General features: G+C 44.3%; 2 long non-coding RNA genes across 3 annotated transcripts; one reads left to right on the top strand and one right to left on the bottom strand.

Annotated features, from left to right (window-relative positions):
- Positions 1–407: 407 nt before the first annotated feature.
- On the bottom strand, positions 408–4904 carry LOC114612766. The gene is made up of 3 exons (XR_003710083.1): positions 4754–4904; positions 1130–1361; positions 408–572 (listed from the first exon to the last, which is right to left on the bottom strand). It is a non-coding gene; the product is annotated as an uncharacterized LOC114612766 (long non-coding RNA).
- LOC114612756 lies at positions 3916–19938 on the top strand. Of its 2 annotated transcripts, XR_003710081.1 has the most exons (4): positions 3916–4128; positions 13332–13438; positions 18505–18588; positions 19666–19938. It is a non-coding gene; the product is annotated as an uncharacterized LOC114612756 (long non-coding RNA). The 2 variants fall into 2 exon arrangements; XR_003710082.1 differs by lacking the exons at positions 3916–4128; positions 13332–13438 and adding an exon at positions 16536–16671.
- Positions 19939–20469: the final 531 nt, after the last annotated feature.

Below are 20469 nucleotides of genomic sequence, written 5' to 3'. Positions count from 1 at the left end.
GGCTAATTTACCCCAGTCGTCACTCACACGCGGGCTAATTGTTCTGATCATCCTGGCAGCTAAAATGCCTTTCTTGACTGGTGGATTTGGGTGTGAAAGCTGAGCGCCCCCTCCTCGCTCCTTCAGAAGTAGCGGCTCATTTGGAGGCCACGTGTTCTGTTTCTCCCTTAGTTCTTTATAGAAGTCTGTGCTGCCCAGATGTTGCCCTTGACAGAATGGGAAAGACTAATTCTGAGGCTAAGACCCAGGAAACTCATTTGCCTACAGCCACAAGCCACGGATGTAGTTTTGCTTCCTTCTGCTTCAGCAGCTTATTTTATGTCTCTGTTGATTCAGAAACTGCCAGGGAAAGAGGAATTCTGGGCTTCTAAACCCCATGATGAGGCAAGAGAGGTGTGACTCGGAACTCAAGCTTCCAAGGACTTTACTGAAATGTTTCTATGGATTAGTGGGAAAGCCATCAATCTCTACCCCAGACACACTCACATTAAAAGTGTTAATGTCCCACTCGGTGGAAATTTCATGTGTCAATGAAGCTCCAGATTGGGCTGGCCCAGCACCAAAAGTACTTCCTAAGGAAAAAAGAATACTGGCTTTATTCAGATTCCACCCCCACACCCGCAGCTCTGCCCTGGGCTGGGTGGAGGGCGGTCTTTGATCTAAACAGGGATCCTCTTCCAGGCCCTTTCAAGTTTCATAACTGAACATTACACCTCCCACATGCTCACCTGGGTTTCAAAGCAAATGCTTCTGCCTGTAAACATCTAATTTGAGAGTTCAGACCCTCACCAGAGGGGGAAAAAAAAACCTATGAACTGTTTTTTCTCTCTGCATCTCTGAAAAGTTCAGTTGACTATCTTCATTAGGAAAGATACATTAATATTTGCTATAGAAATGTTTATGGGAAGTTGCTTAAGAGACAAGTGAATGTTCCTGATATATATGTATGAAACCATCATTGAGGGAACTCTCTAATCATCTTCTAGAACCTTCTGTCTGATGGCCTCCATGAGAGGGACCTTGGATCTTAAACTGGGAAGTTTTATCTTCTGTGGGGAAGTGACGTAGATTGAGAAAATTCAACTTTCTTTGTCTTTGCTGTCAAACCAGATCTGTCAAGCCCAGTTACCTCTGTCTCAGCTAGATTCCCACTGTTGTGAAAAAACGCCATGACCAAAGCAACTTGTGGAAGGAAGGAAGGGTTTGTTTCCTCTTACACTTCCTCATCACAGTCCAGCGTCAAAGGAAGTCAGGCTGGGAAGCAGGCAGGAACTTGGAGGCAGGAATTGAAGCAGACGCCATGGAGGATCACACTGGCTTGTTCCTTCTTATTAAGCCTTTCTTGTTCCACCAAGGATCACCTGCCCGGGAGTGACACCCAGCATTATGGACTGAGCCCTTCCATATCAATCACTAAACATTAAAATACCTACAGGTGTACCCACAGAGCAATCTAGAGGGCATTTTTCTCAATTAGAATTCCCTCTTCTCAAATGACTAGTTTGTATCAATTTGACTAAACTGACTAGGACATATGCTAATTCTTATTGGTTTAGATTTTTGTCTTTCCTGCTCTTCTTTCTTCCACTTTTATTGATTTTGATATACGTATATCCTTTAAGATGAGTTTGGAAGTTTTATGAAATGATTCTATAGTTCCTTGAGGTCAGAGAGGGGATCACAGGAAGAAAGAGGGGTGTTCCTGGGAGGGTAACAGAATTTCTGTCTCTGACTGAGGTAGTGGTGACCTGGGTACAAGAATTTGTAGCAATTCCAGCTAGAGAGACAGCTCACCAGTTAAGAACACTGTCTGTTCTTCCAGAGGTCCTGAGTTCAATTCCCAGCAACCACATGTGAGCCATGGTGGCTCACAACCATCCATAATGGGATCAGATGGCCTCTTCTGGTGTGTCTGAAGACAGCAACAGTATATTCATGAACATAAAATGAATAAATAAATCTTTAAAAAAAAAAGAATTTGTAGCAATTCACTGAAGAGAAGAGTTAAAATGTTGCATTTTACTGTAGCTAATGAAACCTTCTTAACTTTGACTTATTCATCTAATATGAAGTTGCTATATGCTACCAGGCATCTTGCATGGCTCTGGATAGGAGAATATACATGCACTCATGTAGGTTGCTCACCTACCTAGCCAAGGAGTAAAAAGGGCCTGAAATCTTGGTTTATCTGTTCCTCAAGCCAGTACTTAGCAGGGAGCCGGGGCTTCCCAGAGGAAAAGACAGCTTTTCCATTTCGGAGTTGGCATTGTGTAGGTTCCTGAAAGTCTGATTCTGTAATAGATTGAAAAAAAGATGTGGATAATTCCCTGGCATTGTAGAGCTTTGGGGCTGGGGGTGTCATTACAGACCAGTAAGGACAGAACACGGTTCTGTGGTAATAAGCACTGTAAAGAAATAAAAATGATGTCATGTGAAGTATCCGGCTTGGGGTGAGGGTATGTAGTCTAGGCAAGAAGTCCAGGACAACTTATCTGGGAACTGCATTTCAGCTAAGGCCCCAGCGGTGAGAAGAAACCAAATTCACAAGTGTGGGGGGAGTGGATCCTAACAGCAGGGACAGCCAGAGGGAATTCCCAAAGTCCTATGGACCATGGGAGATCAGGAAGGAGGCTGCTGCAGCACGGAAGAGGCAGGGCAGAGGCTCGCTGAGGGGTCAGGTGCACAACTTTCGTCTGAAGGATTAGATAAAAACTGTGAGACATGGCTCTGAATAACGCTGAGGACACTACAGCACCTTTGCTCCTTAACAATTTTAGGATTGCAAGTGACCTGGGAGATAAGAAAGGCCTTTCTCTTCCTGCAGAGAAAGGAATAAACAAAACCCAAAGACCCAGGGAGTTCAGGTACTGACGTGTTAGAACTCAGTTTGGTTTAAATTCAAGTTAAACCAATATGTAGTTTGCTCCATGTGTTGGGTTCTACTGTCTCCCTGTCACTCCAGAGTCATTTAGGCATTGCAAGGTTCAAAACTCAGAACAACTAGACCGGTGAGACTTCTGGCTGGGGACAGGAGCTCCTGGAAGAGCTGGGGGAGCAGGAGTTCAAGGCTAGACTCGGCTACATAGGAAGTTCAAAGCCTATGTGCTCTATGAGACCATGTTCAAAACAACCAAAACAAAGCAAAGCAATCAGCGGTGAGGCCAGTCCTTGACACAAAGATGGAGGAATGGGAGGATCCACGTGAACGCCGCAGAGAGGAGAGGATTCAAGAGAATCCTAGTGCCGCGTCTGTCCGTGCTAACAGAGGATGATAACAATACCAGGAAGCCCAGAGTCCTCTTTGAAATCCAAGAAAAGCAAGACTTGGATGGAAGCTGTGCCAGGAGACAGCTCCCCCCCACCTCAAGCCACTCCAGTATCCACACGACTCTGCCTACACGTGGTCTTCCCCTGTCCAGATGCACTGCTCATTACACAACTGGGAATGCAGACTAGTTACCTAGCCATCATTCCTGCATCGTTTGATCAGTGGTTCTTGACCTGTGGATCGAGACCCCCTCCGGGGTCAAATGACCCTTTCAAAGCGGTGGCCTAAGATCATTGGAAAACACAGATATTTATGTTACTATTCTTTTTTTTTTTTTTTTTTTTTTGGTTTTGTTTTTTTTAGGCAGGGTTTCTCTGTGTAGTCCTGGCTGTCCTGGAACTCACTCTGTAGACCAGGCTGGCCTCGAACTCTTGAACTCAGAAATCTGCCTGTCTCTGCCTCCCAAGTGCTGGGATTAAAGGCGTGCGCCACCACCGCCCGACCTTTTTTTTTTTTAACGTTACAATTCATAACAGTAGTAAATTATGGTTATGAAGTAGAAACGAAAATAGTTTTATGGCTTTGGGGGTTTACCACCCCATGAGGAACTGTATTATTAAAGAGTTGCAGTGTTAGGAAGGTTGAGAACCACTGGGTGAGGGGATCTACTGACTTGCAAAAACAAAGCTCTTAATCTCCCTGTCCAGTTTAAGAATCCAGAAACATACAATTGAGCGGCAGTCCACAGAAACACACCACTAACCCGCTGCTTCCTACTGTGTATCAGAGTCCAAGAGAAGCAGGAAAATGGCTGTCACCTTCTGTGCTAACCTGGGCACCGCACTCAAGCAGACGACAAGGTAACCCTGAGAGTAAGGCTGCCGTTTCAGGAGACAGTTTCCTTTGAATGGGAGGGTTGTTGGTTTTAGTTTTCATTTTCTTTTTCAAAAATGTGATCTTTTCTTTCTTCCCCAAGCTGGCAGATATTTCCTTAACTGACTTTGCATTTGTACCCTGAGCAATGGAGCTCATTAAATCGCCAGCACCCCTGACCTCCGTGAGGAATCGGGGTGGTAAAGCTGTTGCCAATCTTTCCCTTGCAAGGGATGGATCCACTTATACTCGAAGGTCAGCAGATTCGTTGTAGCTTGTGACCTCAGACTTCTGTTCAGTCTCTCTCTACATGGGCTCTCTCTATTGCTCAGTGTGAAGAAGATGCCACTGTAGAAATTACCTTCTACAAAGTTAGGGATTTTTTTTTTTTTTGTAAATAACAGGGTGTCCCAGAAAACAGCCGCAGCATGTAGCTGGGTCTCTAGCTCAGGAGGATAAGAATCCTGACAGTATGGCAGAAGTTGTGGTCAGTTGCGAGTCCCTGTTTCTTCTTACTCAGCTGCTGTAGTTTCTCTCACTACAGACGAGCTCTCTCTAGTCCCAAACCCAGTAATGGCCACAGCCCATATCTCCCACATCTCCCATCCTTACACTTCTTCACTTCAAAGGAGTATCTTCTGAGAATCCGTCCAGTGCTAAGCCTCCAGCAAGGCCTTCTGATTCTCCACTGGGTAACAGCATCTTTCTGGACAGGCCAGAGCCTGCTACATGGATCGACCCATACATGACAAGACATTAAACACATTGACTATACCCATTAACTGTCAGTTTGCTCTCTACCCTACTCATGTGACAGCTACAAAAACATCTTCAGCCTTTGCCAAATGGCCCATCTCAGCTTGTTTTATTTGCTGTCTGATTCCCAGCAAATTCTAGCATTGGACTTACATCCCTAAACCCAGACAGGAGTTTCCCTCAGGATGAATCCTAAAGGGTAGAGGCATATGAAACCTTAGATAATGTTTTTATTTCTTTGATTCAGAGTTATCTATGCTTGTTTCTTAAAAGCAAACTGTGTTTAGAGTGTGAGCCGTGTCTTACTTCTGCCTCCCAGCTGCCTTGTTTTGCTTACACAATGGCGTCGTGATGCAATCAAAGATGTGGGAAATGTTTACTTCTTTTTAATCAGATAGCAGAATTGGTAGTCAACACGGCAAATATTTACTTCTGAGCTGGCATTCTCCTTTGGACTCAAACATACAAACACCCATGTGCCCCAAATGTCCCTCTATCATGCAACCCCAAAACACTGTGGTGTGGTGGGCTGAGCAGAGAGCCCTGCCAACTGACTAAGGCATATTTTTCTTTCATAAAAATCTGCTTTGTCTCTGTTAAATTCTGCCCATTCCTTTCCTCAAGGCTGGTTGTATAAATATGATTATATTTCTCACACACGCACACTGAAAAGCACTTAGAGCAGGCAGAAAGGGCAAACTTACTGATTTTAGTGCAAAAAAAAAGCAAAACAAAAACAAAGAAAATTGTTGATTTTTAGATAGTCTTACACTCTAGTAAAGGATGGCTTCAAACTCATGGAAATCCTCCTGTCTCAGTCTACTGATGCTGGGATTATAGATGTGAACCACCATAAACTTTTTAAATTGTTATTGTGACTCAGAAAATATCCAGCACCACAGTCCCAGTTCCATGCAGACTGCTGGTGCACTTTGTTCTAGCTTGGACTTTGCACTGGTTAGGAAAGAGGATAACCATTAAGTATATAGCCAAGTCTTTTTAAATATTCCAATTTGATTTGGTAGTGTTTACTCTCTCCTTTTTAATATTACTGTCCAAAAATGCAAAGTCCTTGTGTGACTCTCACAACTTGCATGCTATTTCTGTTATGTAGACCAGCTACTATAGTTTAATCTTCATAAAATTAATTTTTAGCTGAAAAATTAAAACATACACTTTTTGTATTCACTTTGTTGTTTTGAAATATAGCCATGGGTCAGCATAGCAATGTTCTGATCAATAGTGGCATAGGTTGTTGACCTTGTAAGATTATAATGAAGCCAAAGACTTCTAATGTCTAGTAATGTCTAATTGCAGTCATGCCCAGGTGACAGCAGAACACACTGCTCACACGGTTTATGGTGATGTTGGTATAAACAAGCCCACTTGTGTTGCCCATCAGTCATAGAAAAATATAGTATATGCAATTATGTATGATGCAGAATACATGACGATGATAATAAGCAATCATTTACTAGTTTGTGTAGTGACTATGCCATACTTTTAAAAGATATTTATTTTTATTGTTTTTAAATTATGTGTATGTGAGGGGGTGGGTACATCCACACGAAGGCAGATGCTTGGGGAGTCCAGAAGGGGCAGATGGATCCCTGGAGCTGGATTTGTAGAAGGTTATGAATCTCCCAACATGGATGCTTGGAACTCAATTTGGATCACCCACAAGTGCAGAGCAGCAAGTGTTCTTCACTGCTTAGCCATCTCTCGATCTCCTATTTACTTATATAAGTCTGCACGGATGTGTGTGTGTGTGTGTGTGTGTGTGTGTGTGTGTGTGTGTGTGTGTGTGTGAATGTATGCAGCCATGTGTGTGTGTGGGGGTGCATGCCTTTCTGCACATGTGTATCCCAGGAGAGGGTATCAGATCTCTGGAATCTACAGTTACTGGAATGTTCAGAATGCTAGGCTTATGTGGTTGCTGGGATCTGAACTCTGGTCCTCCTGATTACTCAGCAAGTATGCATAGCAACTGAGTCATCTCTCCAGCCTGTATGCTTTTAATCATTGCTTTGGAATGTTTATTGTGGGAAAAATAATTAAGGTGAAGCACAATGCTGTGGCAACAGTAGTCAAACACATCTCTGATTACAGCATCTCTTGATTGCATCAAGGGGTAATGGCGGGTGAGTGACCTCTACTTTCAAGGTTTGTGTAAGCTGTGCTCTGTGATGTTCAGATACAATTGTGAAACTCTAATAGCTCGTTCCTCACAGTCCGCCTCTGCGGTTAAGCTGCATGTGATGGTATGTCAGCCTGGCCTTTGAATGAACGTGATAATAACCATTCTGAATTAATAGTTTGTAAATGGCAGTACCATGTGGTAGAAAGAGATTTAACTTGGAAACCAAGAGACATGGACTCTAGAGTTAAAGAATCTACGAGTTTTCGCTGATAATGAATCAATTAAGAAGACAAATAAGGAGAGAAATTTTATGTAAAATTTAATGTAAAATTCGAGTGAACAAACAAGGAAAAAAAAGGATACCATTGAATTCTCCTCCTGGTAACAACATCATTCAGACAAAGTACCAGTGGTTAATGGAACTGGAACAAGAAATGTGTGGAAGAATAGACCTGCATAGTATCAAACTCTCTTCACATGGCATTAATTTCAAAATCGATAACTTTATTGTGGAAGAAATCCAGCAGATACCATCTTTCTTCACCATGAGATCAACATTTCCATTGCTGGAAAATGGGACACGTTGACCTCTGGTGCCACTGTTATGATATTTGTGTGTGCCCCAAGTTCAGAACTTGAGTTTTATCACAAGGAAGTATCAGATAAACCTAAATTTTAGGTGGTTCTTTAGAGTAACAGACCTGTACCCCTTAAACATATCGTCCTGAAAAATAGAGAAAAGAGTCAGGGCTGCTTCAGATAAAGGAAACGGGTGAGATGCAATTCAGTCTGCCCGAATATGGATGCCACGGAGGGAGAGCTGATAAAGTCCATATTGTTTTAATGTTAGTTTCTTCGTATTGTAATTTTACTGTGACTATAACAGAGGATATTCTTGCTTTTAGAACACTTGGTGAAGCATTTAGAGCAGAGGGAGAGAATGAGATTCTTGTTCCAGCTCTAATAACTGAAAGACCTAGGACAACAGTAGGCCTGTTTCCTCTTCCTTAAGATGGGGAGCTTGTGCTAACTTAGTGGTCTTCAGATTATTACCCTCCTGAAACAGCACCAGCTGGGAGGTAGTAAGAAATGTAAATTCTTAGGTTCCATCCCAGACAGAACCAGAAACTTTGAGAATATTCTGATGTCCTTGAGGCATGCTAAGGTTTGAACAGTACCATCTTCACCGACCTTTAAGATCGCTTTAACCATTAGAGAGATGGCTCAGCTGTTAAGAGCACACTGGCTGCTCTTCCAGAGGTCCTGAGTTCAATTCCCAGCAACCACATGGTGGCTCACAACCATCTGTAATGGGATCTGATGCCCTCTTCTGGTGTGTTTGAACACAGTGCCAGTGCACTCATATATATAACGTTATTACATCTTTAAAGGGAAAAAAAAAAGATCTCTTAAGCCTTAATGTTCTCTGGTCCATAAGGCACCCTTCTTCCAATTCATTCATCATTTTCTTGGCTGACCGGAGACCTGAGAGAGTTGGAACTATGGAAGTATGGGTCTCCTCCCAGGCAGTCAGACTCAGTCTCTGCTTGTAGTAGATACAGATTAAACGTAAAGCATTTAATAACCCCACTTGGTTTGAGAACCATAAAAGAAACCAAGTAATGCATAATTAAGTTCCATGCAGTGCTTTGTCTGCCCTGGACTCTTACTAAAACGCCTGAGCCAGTGGTTCCCGGAAGGATGGGGCAGAGAATCATTCCTGCACATTTTCTGTTGAAATGTTCACTCAGTTCTCTCCACGGGGCAAACGTTTCCTGGATTACCTCAGGGGTGTGAATCTTTCCTAGTGCCTTCTAAGTGCACTTTACAAGTGCAGAGTCCACGCTGTGACCTAACAAGAGTATTTAAGCTTGCTTCTGATTGGCTGTTATGAGACAGGGTTTCTCTGTATAGCCCTGGCTTTGTAGTCCAAACTGCCTCAAACTCACCAGCTTGCCTCTCCCTCCTGAGATTAAAGGCATGCACCACCACTGTCCAGCTAGAATTGCTATGTTAGCCTCAAATTTCTTTTTCCTCAACTTTTAATCTTTTTAATTTTACATTTTTTTATTTATCAAACTATTATATAGTCATATGATCATAATTCAAATGACCTGACAGTCTCTGTAGAACAAAAGATCTATATACCCTGCATCCTCTCTTCCTCTCATTGCTCCCACCCTCCAGTCCTCCAGGATCAATTTCTAATTGATTGATGATTGATTCTAAGATTAGGTCTCACAAAGTTGCCCAGGCTGGCCTCAAACTTCTGAGAAGCTGAGACTGCAGATACGTAGCACTGTGCCTGGCTCCAATGTATGCTTGGAGAGTCCCGATTACAAATCATGACACCTGAAATTGATTTTCTCCAAAACTGCACTGATCATCTTCCAACACCAGGAATTCTTTAAGCTTCTGTGTCATTGCTTGTGTAGGTTATAGTGACAGTGACACTGTCCTCACAGGACTGTTCCCTTCTTATAGAGCCACACTTGCAAGTGTACTGTTTAGGAACTCAGCACTCAGTAAACGTTAAATCCCAAGGACCCAGTACTAATCATAATCAGAAAAGAAAATTTTTTTTGCATTGAACATCCAGACATGGTTTTGTCTCTCCCCTCCTCCCCCACACTGTCCCCAGTTCAACCAGCCTTCCAAAATAGCAATCTCTGGGGTTCGCCTCCACCCCCCTCCCCCCATCTTCCCTTCCATTTGGTCTTGTCACCCTTCACATTGTTCCATCTTGGAATTTTGGCTGAAGCAAAAAGAATTCAGAAAATTCCCCTGGGGTCCCATCTGCCTTGTTCTCAAAAGGCTCATGGACCAGGCTTCTGAGAATCCTCAGCTGCTGGGTCACACAGCCTGCCGCACATACCTCCCAGTGCTGTCTCCAGTGTCTCTTCCAGAATGCTGCTAGCAACATTAGCGCTTCATTCCTGACATTGCTCTTTCCTCCTGGGCCAAATGACAGGGACGGATATATTTAAACATGTGAGGTTTCCTGGATGTCTCTGGTGCCTACATCCTCCCACCGCAGCTTAGGCCTTCCTATTTCAAGTCTCACAAACAAACGGACAGTTCTCATTTTTGCAATATAAACATTCGTGAGAATATATCCTTCTCCATAGCAAGTATTCCAGTCCTTAAACATGAGGGGTGACAACTTGACCTTGGAGGTGGGGAGAGGAGCAGGGCATGACTGCCTCACTGCCCTCAGTCAGTATTTCATAGATGGGAAAGATGGCGCCTTGCTCACTTCTGCATTCCATTCTGTAGTCTGTCAGTCCAATTGTCCCATTCCCCGCCCTGAGCAAATGGGCATTCAACACTAGTGACTGCATTTGAATCTAATTGCATGAATCATTAAAAAGTTTTAAGCCCTGAATTTAAAAAAATCTTTTTCACCTTAATTACAGCAACTATGAAAGTGATTAGACCAGTATTTTTCTGTGTGTGTGTGTGTGTGTGCATGTATGTTCACATGTGTGTGGATGCATAAACACATGCACATGTCTGTGCATGCATGTAAAGACCTGAGGTTGATGTTAGAAGTCTTCTTCAATGATTCTCCATCTAATTCATTGATGCAGGGTTTCTCAGTTGAACCCGGATGCTTGCTCCAGAGCTTCCCTGTCCGGTCGTCAAGAGTGCTGGGATTACAGGTGGGCTGCCACACCCACTCAGCATTTACATGACTTCTGGAGATCCAAACTCCATTCCCTAATGCTTGTATAGCAGGTGACTTAACCACAGGTCCATGTCCCCAGACATGGTACCTGAATTTTCAACTGTTCTCCACGCAACAAGACACCTTGAGAGCAATACAGTTGGACTCTCCCACTGAAATAGCAGTCTAGCAAACTGTTGTAATTTTGCAGAGAAAGGGGCTAAAAGAGAAATGGTCCATGAACTCAAGCTAAAATCATCTGCTCTCTGGTTGTAATGCCTTATCACTGATTTCCAGAAGCACTGGGTGTATTGCAGTATGTGCTTCTGTTCTGTACCGAAAGCTCCCACTGTGGATATGTTGGGGTCAGGCATCCCCTCCTCCACCGATCCTGCCTTGACTCTGTCCTGTTTCATGGCTTTAGCTCTCTTCCCGCCGTGTCCTAGTTGTGGTTCCTACTGCTGTATCAAAACCCCAGGACCAAAGCGGCTGGGGAGGAGAGGGTTTACTTGACTGACATTTCTACATCCCAGTCCATCACCAAAGGAAGTCAGAGCAGGAGCCTGGAGGCAGGAGCTGATGCAGAGGCCATGGAGGGATGCTGCTTACCTGCTTGCTCCCCTCCTGACTTGGTCAGCCTGCTTTCTTATAGAGCCTAGGACTATCAACTCAAGGATGGCTCGACCCACCACGATGGGCTGGGTCCTCCCCATCAATCACTAGTTAAGAAAACGCCCCGCAGGCTTGCCTGCAGCCTGATCCTATGGAGACAGTTCCCTCCCCCTCCCCCCATTCATTCTTCTCTCATTTATTATATCTCAACTGCAGTTCCCCCACACACAATCTCCCTCCCCCTCCCCCCAGTCCCTCTCCTGGATCCATGCCCCCTTCACTTCCCCTCAGAAAAGAGCAGGCCTCAACCTCAGAAAAGAGGGGCATCAACCAAACATGACATAACAAGATACAACAAGACCAGGCATGTGATCTCACAGCAAGGCTGGAACAAGGCCACCCAACAGGAGGAACAGGGTCTCAAAGGCAGGCAAGAGTCAGAGACAGCCCCGACTCCACTGTGAGGAGTCCCACAAGAACACCGAGCTATTCCCCATAACACAGATGCAGAGGACCCAGGGCAGACCCACAGAGGCTTCCTGATTGTAGAGTCCATGGAGTTTTGGAGGCACTTTATTAATTGAGGCTGTCCCCTCTCAGATGAGTTTAGCTTGTGTCAAGCCAGCACACCTGGGATCACATAACCCAAAACTAGATACAAGGAGGCCCTGCTTTGGGCCACGTGTTTGTGTGTTTGTTTACAGAGGCATTTGACGTTCGATTATGCATATATGAATCTTGTCTATGTGAAGGTATGCCACATCAGTACCTGAGGAGGCAGAAGAGTGAATTGGATCTTCTGGGGCTGGAGTTACTGGGAGTTGTTAGCTGCTCAGTGTCAGTTCTGTGAAGGAAACCTGGGTCATTTCCTAACATTGGGTATATTTCCTGATAGAAGGGACTAGACAGGGAATAAGGAAATTAGCTTGCCTAAATGTGGCCTCTAGTGCTCGTAGTGCCCCCCCCCACCCCATCTTTGGCAAGAGCAGGAACCAAAGGATATAGCGTTTGCTGCTTCTGCAAGTACAGAGTGTAAATGTCAAGAACTGCCCATGGAAGGAGGTCCAGGCCAGCTTCCCTACCGTCCCTGAGGGGCTACGTTTCCAGCAGAAGCAGATGGGGCAGACTACTGTACCTTGGCGACCAAAGCTATTAAGACCATTTCAAACTCCCTTTGCTATGGTTCCACACTCCCTTTTAATTGTGCTTTGTCTGTGAAGCTTTTATACAGCAAGATAATGAACTGATCAGCCAGAGTGAAGGTTTTTAATCCACTTGATGTTATTTCTTCTTCATAAATTAGTAATTTGGCCTTCTGGTCCATGTATCATTATCTTATGGGTTGTATAAGGTTGAGTGAGCAAGTACGGCAGGCTTCCTTAACTGGAAACCCATGGATGGGCTTCAAGGGAGCCATTAAGTTCTGAGAGTTTATGCAAAAGTAAGTGTGTGTGTGGGGGGAATGTATGTGGGAGAGTACATATGTGTGTGTGCACAAGTATGTGCATGTGTGTGTACGTGTGTGTGTGTGTGTGTGTGTGTGGTGCATTTATCAAAGGGTCAATAGCTTTCACAAGGTTCTCATGAAGACTTTCAGATGTACTGACCAAACAGAATTTCTGTTTCTGTAAACCCAGAGTGACCATTAAAAAAAACAAACAAACTGGGGGCTGGAGAGATGGCTCAGTGGTTAAGAGCACTGACTGAACTTCCAGAGGTCCTGAGTTCAAATCCCAGCAACCACATGGTGGCTCACAACCATCTGTAATGGGATCTGATGCCCTCTTCTGGTGTGTCCGAAGACAGCGACAGTGTAATCATAAATAATAAATAAATAAATCTTTAAAGAACAAAACTATGCTAACATACCAGTTTTTCTTTTCTTCCTCCTCCTTCTGTCCTTTGTCCTTCCTTCATTCCCTCTTTCTTTCTTTGTTATGCTATAATACACTAGGAAAATTATTTAATAATATTGTCTTACTTATTTAATTTTGCTTTTGAATTTTTGAGACTAGGTCTTGCTCCATAGCCTGGAGTGATCTGAAACTTTCCTTGTGATCAAGCTGACTTCCAGCTCTGGGCAGTCATCCTACCTCAGCTCCGGAATGTTAGGATTATACACGTGAGTAACTGTAGCTACCCGGCAATTTTTTATTTGTATTTTATTCTCACAGAACACACTGGGATATCTTCTATTGCAATTATCCTTTGCCATAATTTTTTGAAACTTCATAAAAAATACAATTGCTTAAATTCATCTCTTTTAAACTTTTTCACTTATGACCTCTGGGAGGCTTGAGTTTTAGATGAAATGCTGACTTAGTTGTATCAATAGATGGCCAAATGTGACCATGAATAAGAGGCTTGGTTGCTAACAGCTGACATTTGTGAAGTAACAGCTGTTTGTTCCAGGGTAACTTATGGTGTACCATGTCCTACCCCGAGCCCTGGGAAGTAGGGCTTATTTCCATTTAACAGCTGAGAAAACTGAAATACAAGAAATTGACAAGAACGCGGTGGTACAGCCAAATCTGCTGATCTTGTCCACAGACCATGATGTCCAATGTTACCCATTACGCTCTGCTTGGGCACACTCAAAGGTTATTTCCACCCAAAGTAACCTCTCCCTTCTTGGAATTCTTCTGGTTCTTCAACTGACCCTGAGCCTTCCACATGAACCCCATTAGTAGCTTCCTGTAAAGGCCAGTGATCATTTTTGATTTGGGGGCCCACATAGTCTCTGTCAGAACCTCTCAGTTCTGCTGCCCACTGTAGCATGAGACTGGCCATCAACAATAAACAAATTAGTGAGCATGGCTGCATTTCAGTTAAATCTTACTTAAGCGTGTTGAGAGTTTATGGGGCTTGGGGGCTGGGGAGATAGCTTAGTTGGTAAAGTGCTTTCCTTGCAAGCAAGAGGACCCGAGTTTGATCCCCAGAATAAAACTGAACATGTAGTGCCTGTTTGTAATCCCAGCAATTGGAAGGTGGACACAGGTGATCCCTGGGGCTCAGTGGCTGACCTGATAAAGTTCAGGGCAGCAAGAGAGTTTGTCTCAAAAAGTAATCTGGGCGACTCCCGAGAAATAGCACCTGAGTTACCCTCTGACCTTTACATGAACTGACACAGCCCAGCATGTGTAACTCGTAGCCACGTGTGTATGCACAGCTGCCCATTTGCACATATATGCAGCCACTTTCACATACACATATATACAAAAAGACGCCTGAATGTCATGCAATTATCATGTGCCACAAAACACTGTTCTTCTTTTGATTTTCTTTCTCTAGCCATTTAAAAGTAATGCAACTTTAGACCCATGAGCTGAACGAAAGTGTCAGGCTAGGTTTGACATCTGGGCCAAATTCTGCCTCCTGACCTATCTTTTATGTCTGCATTTACCACATCTAAATAGAAGCTTACACCTGCGTGCTGTTCTCCACGCTCTCTCCATGCAGGTCTCTAACGTGAAACACGTCCATTTAAAAACAGGTGACATCTTTATTTTCTTCACCCTTCAACCTCTCTGATGAGATTCTGTATCTCTAAAAATGTCACAGCGTTTTTTCACGTCTGAGGCCCGAGAAGAAGCATCTACGAGCTTGGCTAACTTAAAGGTCAGGTGGCATCTTGACTGGGTGCCAAGGCGTACGGCTGGTGAAAACTCAAACTGCCATGCGCTGGGTGCTGACTTTGGTCTTTCCAGAAGAATTTTTGGATTGTTTATCATAATGGGTTAGTGCACGAGCAGTCATCTTTAAAACCACAAGCCCCGACCAGAAGAGATGTCATGACTTGATGGACTAAATTTAGGAGCGTGAGAATCATACTCTAAGACCAGCTGCCCTACGTTTTCTGGGCCCTGCTCCACCCTCACCCTATGGTCAGCATAGAAGCTGGGTGTGAAGTGCCCCTTCCGATAAAGCCCAACAGCTGCCAGTGTGTCCGTTTATTTTGGCTTACCCCATGAAGCAGCGCTGGTATACAGTTGTCCAATACAGGAATGTGTGTGTTCAGGCTCTCTCCTTTTCTCTCTCTGTCTCTCTCTGTCTCTCTCTCTCTGTCTCTCTCTCTCTGTCTCTCTGTCTCTGTGTGTGTGTGTGTGTGTGTGCGTGCGTGTGTTTTGTTTTAAGGACATCTCAGCAGGCCATGGGATCAAGCTGGTATTTACTACCAAGGACACAGTTGGAAATGCTGTAACATACGGCAGTGAGCTCCTTTGTTCAGTGTGGAATCCCTGGGACCCAGCAATCCTTTTGCTGTCCTGCCATTGGCCAAATGCCACTCCATCGAATGGCAGAGAGTCATATTGGTTTCAGTAAGGATGCTCTATGACAGTTTTCAAGATAAAACTTGTCAACATTTCTTGCCACCCCCACCCCCACCCCACCCTACATTCCCAGTCCCGGGAAGGTGCTAGCTGCTCCACGGGGATAAACGACTATTCTGATTTATTTTTAAGTATTTTTAAAAAACATACTTTCTCACTAGCATTAGTTTTCACCCACTTTTCACATGCCTTAAAATAACCTGGTGTTGAAAAGTCTCCAGACAGCTGCCACCTTACCTAGGAGGTGAGGAGGCTGCTCCCTCCGGGGCAAAACAACAGGTGGTACAAAGCAAATGGTGAAAACTGGCTAAGGCAAAAGAGCTTTAAGAGTGCCTGTTAACTATAGAAAGAAGGGACCTTCCTCCTTGGAAACCCCTTTACACACTTCAACAGAGTCATGATCCCTTGTTTGAAGGAAGACAGCAGTCTTAATACATGACGTATATGCTAAATATGAGTGGGCTTAGGGAAGATGCTTTTAAACACTAATTGCAGTTACTATGTGGAAGGCTAAGTGGCATTTAGCTCTGTAACCGGAGCCTCCGTCACAGTTGAGGGCTAAGGATGGCTGCTGCATATCCAGAGGTAGCAGCTGCCTTCTCTGCCCCAAATGCTGTCTCTTGCCACAGATGGGCCAGGTGGTGCCTAGCTACCCAGCTTGTGACATACACTGGATGTTTGTGGTGCCTGGATAAAACCTGCTTATCGGAGTGCTGGTGCTTGATAATCATTATAGCAGGACCGAGAAGGTGGTTAGCCTTGTGTAAATACCCTGTTTTGATGTAAGACACTCCCAGCCCCTGATTGGTGGTTAGTGTCATTCTGGTTGGCTGTTACAATCCGAGGTGGCTATTATGGAGCCTGGCCAAACATAACTCCAAAGAATGGTTCGCAGCTTTCGGTGTGCATTAGTCACTGAATCATTAATCAGCCAGGAACTCAAGTTGCTGGCATGGCAGAGCCTGTCGCTTACCTGCTAAGCACGCTAGCCATCTCTCCCTCCAGCTGCAATGGTGGCTCCAAGGTAGAGTGAAAATCTTTTTTCTCCCCCCCAGATTTGAATTCCTCCCAATGTGAAAATGGAAAGCCTGAAAAATATTTTTATTAGGTGAAGCCTTTAGCCTCCAAAAGAAGGAAAGGCGAGGGAGAAACGTGATCCGAGGGACTTGCTAGGTCCGTTTGATGACTTCAGAAATGATTAAGTCCCCACTGAAGCCAGAGAGGCAGGAAGCAGCATTGCCCAGGAGACTGCAAGCCAGGAGAATATACCGACAGGTTGACAAGTCCATAAAGGGCCACATGTGTGGGTCTGGGGAGATGGCTTAGCTGGTAAAGCTCTTGATGAGCAAGCAGAAGCAGTTTGGCTTCTCGGCACCAGAAATAAAGCTGAATGCAACACAAGACTGTAATTTCAGTGTCAGAGACGCAGAGATAGGTGGCTCCCTAAAGCTTGCTGGTCAAATGGAGATTGAGGAAGTTAGCCAACTCTGACCTCTGGCCTCCATATGTACAAGTACACAATGTATACACACACACACACACACACACACACACGAGGCACATATACGATACACACACTAAACAGAGAAGATCCGCAATGGTAAACAAAGGCAAGAAGGACTCTTCTGTCTGCAGGGGAGTGAGATAATCAAGTCAGAGGGCAGATGGAAGCTAACCTTTAGAGGCCCCTGATGGTGCTGCAGGCTCCCAAACCTCCCTGCTGTCAGGGAGCAAGTGTGTGGAGGTGAGAAAGAGGCCAGCCTGGATCTAACTGAAAGGAAATCAAAGGCAGACATCTTGTAAGTTCTGTGATCACACGCACCAGTCCTGCCCAGTCTGACCAGGGGCCTCTCCAAACACACTCCTCCCTACGACCCTCTGGCTCATTTCATTCCTGAAGCAGCTCTGTGTGTAGTTTCTCTGACATGCCCATCCCCCCTTCCACCCTACTCCATTTCCATGGCAACCTTTCTTGGGTCCCTGTAGGGGCGTGTGGCACTGTAATGACACATCACTCCACAAACACTGGACTTGGTTTAAACCAACCTTCTCAGTCTGAGTCATTGCTACCCTGTGGCAGAGATCCACAGTAGAGACTTTCTTCGGGCTTTTCACTTTGAAATTTAAAATATATAGAACATTTGTATGAATAATACTTGAAACTCTAAGTACTTTCCAATTCTACCCTCAAGTACCCCACATACTGCTTATTACCCAGAACATTAATGTATCACATCTGCTTTATTCTCTAGACATATATACACCAAAGCTGCTTTTTTTTCCTGAACCATTTGAAAAAAAAAAATAAGTGTTGTAGACAGGATAACCCCTCCCTGTTTAATCTTACAATGGGTGTTTCTTATAAACAAAGATGCTATCTCACATAACAAACCCATCAATGAACAGTATCCATGAACAACACTGGCTGCCAATACTCTTCCTAATTCACCATATAATTCAACAATATTTACCATATAGTACCAATTATACCTTGTGCAGTTTCAAGTTCTTTAAATAGTTTTTAATCTTCAGTTTGGAACAATGCCTCCATTTTCCCTTCTTCTCTAACCTTGACATTTTCTGATGCACACGTGTCTTTCTGTAGTGTCTCATATGATTTCCCTTGTGATTTACGCACTCAAAGCAAGAATCTCTGAGGTAAAATTTTGCTCTTACTGGATTGTGCCAGGAGGCAAGCGATACCAATTTGTCCATTTGGTAAAGTCAGTGTTTGACAGAGATTTTTCACTGAGCGACTCCTAAGCATTTGGTCATGAGATACCTTAAAGCTTCCATTAAAAGACAAAGGTTTCTTCTTTTCTCTATTTGCTCATTTAATTTTGTTTCTGTGTAAAAGGGCTCATGTGTATGCCTGTATGTGGAGGCCAAAAGACAACCTCGGCTGTGGTTCCTCAGACATCAGATGCCTGAGTTTTTCCAGGTATTTTGTTTGTTGTTTTTGTTTTTCATTTTCTTTTTGGGGGGTTGTTTGTTTTCATTTTCTTGTTGTTTTTGTTTTGAGCTATAGACCTAACATGGGCCCAGAACTAGCCGAGCAGTGGGTTGCCCTACGGATCCACGTGCCTCTGATTCCCAAACCATGGGAGTACAGACACATGCCTTCACTCCTAGCTTGTCTTCAGGCACTTTGCTTATGGAACCAGCTCCCCAACCCTGTTCCTTTCCTCTTAATTAGTACAGACCCACAGATTCCTATGGTACTCCAAGCTTTAAAATCAGTAACTATTACTGGGTATGCTAACCCATACTTGTAGTTCCAGCTACTCAGGAAGCTGAGGTCTGGGGTTCTTCTGAGCCCAGGAGTCCCAGATCAGCCTCGACCTGTAAGAAGGCCTTTAAGGCTGCTAACTTCTGGGTGCTTTTGCTATGTCCCCAACATGCTTTGAACATCTCCTTAGTTCATAGCATAATTGTCCCTGTCCTTGTCCCATAGTTTATTCTCAACACTCCACTCCTAAAGCCAACTATTTAAATGGAGAATGATATTTAGTAGCTGAACTCTATCTGGGCATGCTCAGTACTATCAGGATATCTTTTTTTTTTTTTTTTTTTTTGGTTTTTCGAGACAAGGTTTCTCTGTGTAGCCCTGGAACTCACTCTGTAGACCAGGCTAGCCTCGAACTCTGGAACTCAGAAATGCACCTGCCTCTGCCTCCCAAGTGCTGGGATTAAAGGCGTGTGCCACCACCGCCCGGCTATCAAGATATCTTTGCTTCTAACCTTCTCAGCCCAGAGAACCAGGAAATAAATGTGTATACCTATCTGTGTGTGTGTGTGTGTGTATACCCATATACATATGTATCTATAGCTATCTATATATGTACATATCTATATATGAATTTGTGCCTGTGCATGTATATGTGTGTGTACCCACATGTACATACTTGTCAATATCTATGTCCACTCAAAGCTCTGAGTGCGCACTGGCTCTTCGACCACACAGTCTAGCAACCAGTTTATCGTAGTCTTTCCCTTTCTGTTTTGTAATTTCCTCCAGACAGCAAGAAGCCTGATGCCTCCATCACCCTCAGGGCATTTACTTACTTGACTAATCATCCTCACACAACCTCAGGCCCCAGCTGCAATGGCCAAGAGCTTGCTGGCTCACCACAGGGCCCCAAACAGCCAAGTCCCTCCCTACAATGGGAAGGGAGCTGTGAATGAACAATGACTCACAGTGATCACCATGGACCCTGGGAGTGGATTCTGCCCGCTTCTGCTGCTGTCTGGACTGAGAACTGGTGGAGACACGGAGTTGCTTTCCCTGTTGTTGCCTAGCAGAGTAGGTGTTGTTTTCTCTTTTGCCATGGCAGTGACCCCTTTAAATATGATTTTTTTAAAAATCTTTTTTTCTCCTCTTTACTTTGTTTACCCATGAGACTGAACAGGACTAGCTGGATCCATTCGAAGACATGTGGTATACCAGGCTTCCCCTAGGAAGGGTGTGTTATAAATATTATATAGCTGTTAAGCCCCAACTGGAGGTCAGAGGTCAGCTGATCCCTCCCCACAGCTGCCAGATGGTTGGTTCTTCTGGCACATTCTCAGGGCCACAAGCTTCTTTCCTAGATACCAGTCTTCAGGTCATGCCTGACTCCTCTGTCCTTCACCCCCTCCCCCATGCCAAATGCAAACTCGGACGCATCAAGATCCCAGGGCCCTGAAGCTGGTCCTCGGTTTCTCCCTTGACTTGTTCACTGTGGCAGTGGGGACGGGCACCTCACAAGGTTCTCACTGTTCTTCAGGGCAAGGGAAATCCTTTTCTGAATGTTAAATCCTCCCAACTCATTTCAGTGTTTCT

This window comes from Grammomys surdaster, unplaced genomic scaffold (genome assembly GCF_004785775.1).
Source record: "Grammomys surdaster isolate TR1022 unplaced genomic scaffold, NIH_TR_1.0 130, whole genome shotgun sequence".
Classification (NCBI taxonomy): Eukaryota; Metazoa; Chordata; class Mammalia; order Rodentia; family Muridae; genus Grammomys; species Grammomys surdaster.
Note: the sequence above shows the minus strand (reverse complement) of the source record. Positions and strands in the feature narration are given on the sequence as shown.